The following is a 6000-nucleotide window of genomic DNA, read 5'->3' as shown; positions in this document are numbered from 1 at the left end:
CCAGATAAAACACTACCTGGTCCTCCATTTATTATAAATTATATACATACTTTAAATTCTGACACAGTACAATAGGGAATGCTAAAATGGAAAGCTCAGAGACTGTGCCACTTTCAAGATGAAAAAGATAATGCATCTTTGATCACTGCAATGGAGAGAGAGCTGCTGAGACTTCATTCTTCAGAATTCCTCTTCAGAGTCCCACTTTCATCAAGGCACTATCTGCTGGTATTGTTTACAACTCAGGAACACCACCGTTGCTGTCTTGGAGGTCTGGGCTCTGCACCTACAAACTATCCAAACCAACTTCTTGCAACGTTTGAAAGAAAATAGTGAGACATTTGCAGTTACCTTTCTCCAATAAAAGAACTCAGTGTCATTAATCTTCAAATGCTTTATCACAAGCTGGAGAACTTGTGATTATTTAACGAATTGTTTATACTTCCAGACTGAGAAGGTACAAAGCTAGGGCAGATGGCTTTGCTTTTGAAAAGACTAGTTGAAAACTGTAAGCTTTTAGCTAAGCTTCCAGTTTACCAAGCCTCAATATTTCTGAAATATGAAGTACAACAGCCTTCTATAAGTAGAAAAAAGTTTAAGACAGCAGTATGTTCCATTTCATAGTTCTGAATTTTTTCCCAAAATTATATTTTCCCTTCATTTCCCCTATATTTTCCCTTCAGAAGCAGTGCATTTACATTGACTAATCTGGATTACTTCATGAGTGGGAAACACATCCTTCTTCAATTATCTGGCAGCCAGCAAAAACAACAGACTCCAGTGTGAGGCAAATTTTAGGTTTCACCTTCATAAAAAAAACCAAGGATTTGTCCAAAATATTGGCAGTTAGGGTAAAAGCTTATGTTCAATCCCCCCCCCCCAAATGTTGGTTAAATCCTGTAGATCTTGACATTTTCCTGTCTTCAACACAAAATGTTATCATTCTCAAGGCAACCTTCACCAACCCCAGCACTTTTTTCTTGTGCTTGGGATTTTCATTCTTATTCTGGGTAGACTTTCAACAGCTCAGATAGCTGGACTCATTCCACAATGTCAAGACCTATGCCCCCAGGTCCTTTACTAGGTAGGAGAGGCAGCATCTGACCTCCAGATGGCTGAGCACAGAGGAGCCTGATGGGCTCCACACTGACTCAGGTACCCAGCAGTTTAGCAGTGCCCCCAACAGACATCCAACTCTCCATGGGCACTGACATCTCCTCCTCAGCCTCATAGCCCCAGGTTGACACCTCTGCCCATACCTGTCCTCCTGCTGGCAGCAGCTCCTCCAGCAGACTCAGAAACTGCTGGTCTCCTAGCCCCTCTGGAGCCACACCATGCCGCCATGCCAGCAAAGGCTGAAGCAAACCTCTTTTTGTTCATCATATTTTTAATAACTGAAGTTAAAAATTGTTCTCTGATTTTTTTATAGGACCCCATTTTCATTTCATAAGCATGTATCTTTTCTCTTATCCTTGATAAGAGGATATTTTATTTTATTTCTTCTGTTCATTGATGGTCTTTGTTTTCATGTAAGTTTTTTTTTCCTGTTTTTGCCTCTCCTAAACTGTCTTTTCTTAAATGTCTAGTGATTCTTGGCTGCCCTTTCATTTGTGTAAGTGAGAAGTTAACTGGAAGAAGTGCATTGATGTGTGTTGGTGAGTGGAGAGTATAAACTTAGCTGTCCAGGATTCTAGGGCCTAGGCAGGAGAAGCTACCTGCTGGTCTTGCCTTCCAGTATGCAGATTTTTGCACCCTACTATTTTTAGCTCCTACACACACCCCCACCTTATCCTGGGTCTATTGTCTCTGAACCCAGATGCTCCTTCACTCAGTCTGTCGGACTAAGCGTGCTATTACTTATGACAGATGTGGGTGGGTTAGTCTCCTGACTGCCTGGAAAGTTTAAGGGACCAGGGAAGTTCCATCTATTGGTATATAGATTTCCAACCAATCATGTTGCCAAGTATACCTCATCCCACGTTCTCAGCATTCCGTCAAGCAAATCAGATCAATTCTTATAGGTATTCCATTTCCTGTAGGTGTCTGGAATCCTATTTCTTCTAGTCTGCTAAAACCATTAAATCTCCTCCACCAGCTTGTTGTCTAACTTAAAAAATTCTTTCATCCACTATTCTTAACTGATTATTTTAATGAAATTTTTGAGGGAAAACTGGTGCACAAGGATGCTTAATCTGCCAAGTTTACTGAAAGGGCTCAATAGTTAACTATTGATATTTCTAAAACATTAGACAATAAGGCATTCAGTTTCCTCCCCAGATATAAACCTGACCTAAAGTTTTTTACCTTAATGACAATTAAAGAAGAGAGGTAAGGCTGCTCACCAGCCTCTTAACTGTCTTTTGTAGAAGAAGCTGGACATGGGGCTCGATCCAAGGACCCTGAGATCATGACCTGAGCCAAAACCCAAAGTTGGCAGCTTTACTGAGTGTGCCATCCAGGGCATCCCTCCTCCTCCTCAACCTCTCTGGCTTCTACTCTGAGAAGCATTTTCCTCTGATTAGCCACCACCAAAAATTGCCGGGACTTCCACAGTTCCTAATATTTTATAATTTGGTTTTTATTTTTATAATAAGACTTTTTCTCACATTAGACACATCATCACATGAGTGTAAAGAGTCTGTCATTCCTGTGTGCATCCCCTCAGTGGCTGGCACAGCACGTGACATGTAGTAAGTACTCAGTATGTTTTTGTTGAAGGAAAGAACAAAGGAGAACTATGGACTTGCTTAAGGGTAAAAAGCAATTAGGCTAAATACTTTCAATTAAGATTAGTGTTTATCTCTAGGTTCAGAATTAGCCAACCATAAGGAACACCAGTGAGACTCTTAATGAAGAAACTAGAATTCAATCATCTAATTGGAAAATAATACTGAAACAGAGACTGTACAAAATAATTGTTTCCGGAGCATGTGTGTGTGCATATTCTTTTTTTCCATTTTTCTGTAGGATAACTTCTTCTTACTGAGTTCTGAAGAAAATATGTCTCAGGAAACACAACCAATAAGTCCTACCTTGCAGGTGGGAGAAGAGAGCTTGCAAAGAAACAGAGGAAAATGGGAAAACATGAACAAGGCTCCATTGAGAAAAGATCTTTAATACAAGGAAAGGACAGAATGACATATAAATATGCCATTTATAAGACAGAAGATCAAGATTCAAGAAAAATATGGAGAACAGCAATAATTTAAGAGAATACAGACATGGATGTTATAACACTGATATCAAACCTTAAAATATATGAAGAAAACACCTGAATCATAGAGCAAAATTGATAATCAACATAATACAAAGTGGTAACAAATGATCAATCTGAAGTCAATACTGGGATGTGTCCTAATAAAGCCTTAAGTTTCAAGAAAAAAAATTAAGAATTCTCTATACTTCAAAAGCAGAAGGAACGTAAACAGATTACTATGAGGAAACCAAAGAGAGCTTTTGACTACCAGTGGAGTAACATCTTCAAATGTCTGAGAGAACGTGTATGATCCAAAGCTGCTCTGCCCTCAAGCTGTCCCTATTACATGGTGGTTACAGGAGTTTCTAAGAGATGCTAATTTCCAACAGCCTTTCCACTCCTACATCTTTCTTCAGAGAACAACAGAGTGTAGTACTTAGAATACTAGTAACTCAAGGCTTACAGGAAAATTTGAAGAAACATCTTTCAATGGCTCATGAACTACTCAGTTTAGTGGTACATAAATAATGAAGAACAGATAAAAGAATGGTCATTTAAAGGGGTCAAATGCAGGGGTACCTGGGGAGTGCAGTTGATTGACTTTGGGTTTCAGCTCAGGTAGCAATCTTACGGTTGAGAGATCGAGCCGAGTGTCAGACTCTGTGCTCAAGGTGGAGTCTGCTTAAGTCTCTCTCTCCCTCTGCCCTGCGCTTGTCTCTTGTTCACTCTCTCTTGTGTGGGTGCACGTTCTCTCTCCCTTTCTCTCTCTAAAATAAATAAATAAATCTGTAAAGGGATAAAATAGAAATGCCCAGAAGGAAAGAAGTTGGTGTGGATTTTAAATAACTCCATTAACTTTTGGAACAAAATCATACTTTAAAAAATGTCAGTTCTTCATATAGCAATCATAAAGAATGTGACAGGAGAGAGAGAGAAAGTAAGACATTTGACATAATAATGATCCAAACGTATTGAGATGACTAAGGCAGATACAATTTTATGGATTATGTCGGTCGACAAATATTTATTGTGTATTTAAGTGTCAGACACAAAGCCAGGGACGTACTAGAAGATGAAAACAGAGTGACAAACATTGGAAGTGCCATTTGCCCTCTCAAGGCAGATATTAGTTGATATAAATGAACATGACAGTCAAAGTGCTACGAAGGATGAACAGGGCTATGGACCCCAATATTTCTGGCATTAGAGATGAAACCTGAACGTGTGTTTTAAATTGTTTACAAGAAATTTCAGAAACAGGAAAGCTACCTTCTGAAATATAAAAGGAAAACATAAATAGGAAATGCATCAAAATCCTACCCTCCCTCTGCCTCCCAGCCTTCACTGCCTTAGGTAACTGACTCCACTACGACTTAGTCAGGTGTCATCCAGGCTGGTTCTTCCCTAATTTTTATAGCACATATACAAATACACACCTGCATATGTGCGTATTTGCACTCACACACACACACACACCCCTAGAGTATTATTTCGATATCTGTCCACACTGCCAATCACTTCTCACACCTAACAGTCACCGACTTCTTCAACTACAGTTTCTGGGACCCATAAGGCTTCTTGAGAAATGAAAGCATGTTTTGCTCTATGTTGGACCACCAGGGCCTAGGAAAACCCCTTTCTTCTCTGTCTCAGTAGAAACTCTCACAAGTCCCCTTTTCCACTTCAGGTGGGCCTATATCCATTACAATCTACTGAAACTCCCTCTAACACACGCATACACACATGCACAAACACACACACCACTCAAAGACAGGTGAGGTTCAGATCCCGAGTTAAGTTCTTGGCATTTCTGCTTCCAACCCTGGAATGGTAAAACAAAAAAAAAGCAAGTCTGTCTTCTTGGGATGAGGCTGAAGGTATCATTTATTCTTTTCTGCATCTTATACCAATAAGAACCAAACATAAGTGATTATCTCTACAAATTATCTTGATATCTCTGATATTCTCTGATATTCATCAAAGTCCTTGGTGAAACAGAAGGAATGAACAAATTCTTTCAGCAAGAAAATTATATGATACTTAATCTAAGACAGTGATGGATAAGCTCACTAATTGCCATAACTAATATAATATAATGAGTAACTTTTGCAAGGGTGAAACAAATGTTCTGTGAAGTTTTGACTTTATATTAGACAGTCCAATTTCATTTATCTTTAATAAAGTATAACTTTGGTTTCTGTGTATCACTCATTCAATCAGATCACTTTCTTACACCCAACTCAGAACATACACTTTCTTCTTTTATGTCTCAAAATGATTTTATAAACTATGGGCCATATTAACTAAAGCTCCTGAATATTTGACAGAATGTTTTTAATATCCCTGTTTTATTCAAATTCTTTTTTTTTTAATTAATTAATTTATTTTCAGCATAACAGCATTATTTTTTTATCTTACTGCATTTTTTAAAAATTTTTAATTAATTTTTTATTTTTTATAAACATATATTTTTATCCCCCAGGGTACAGGTCTGTGAATCACCAGGTTTACACACTTCACAGTACTCACCAAAGCACATACAAATTCTAATTAAGAATTTGTTGTACTTGCTATATCTATATTAAAAAATAACCCCAAAACTTAGCAGCCTAAAGCAAGGTGGTTCTCATTTGGGGTCTGTCCTGTGAATATAGTGAAATGTTAGCTGGGGTTGTAATCAACCCCAGATGTCTCACTCACATGGTAGACAATTGATCCTAGTTAGTTACCAGCTGGAAGCTCAGATTTGTCTGCTGACCAGAGCACTTCATAGAGCCCTTCCACTTTGGCAGTCTCATATAGTC

The 6000-nt window shown here is 38.5% G+C and overlaps 1 pseudogene; it reads right to left on the bottom strand.

Moving 5' to 3' along the window:
• Window positions 1-210: 210 nt before the first annotated feature.
• Window positions 211-1344, bottom strand: LOC132020265 (cyclin-G2-like; annotated as a pseudogene).
• Between the last annotated feature and the right edge of the window lie 4656 nt (window positions 1345-6000).

Source organism: Mustela nigripes, chromosome 6 (genome assembly GCF_022355385.1).
Source record: "Mustela nigripes isolate SB6536 chromosome 6, MUSNIG.SB6536, whole genome shotgun sequence".
Lineage (NCBI taxonomy): Eukaryota > Metazoa > Chordata > Mammalia > Carnivora > Mustelidae > Mustela > Mustela nigripes.
The sequence above is the reverse complement of the archived record's forward strand: the minus strand, read 5'-3'. Positions and strand labels throughout refer to the sequence as shown.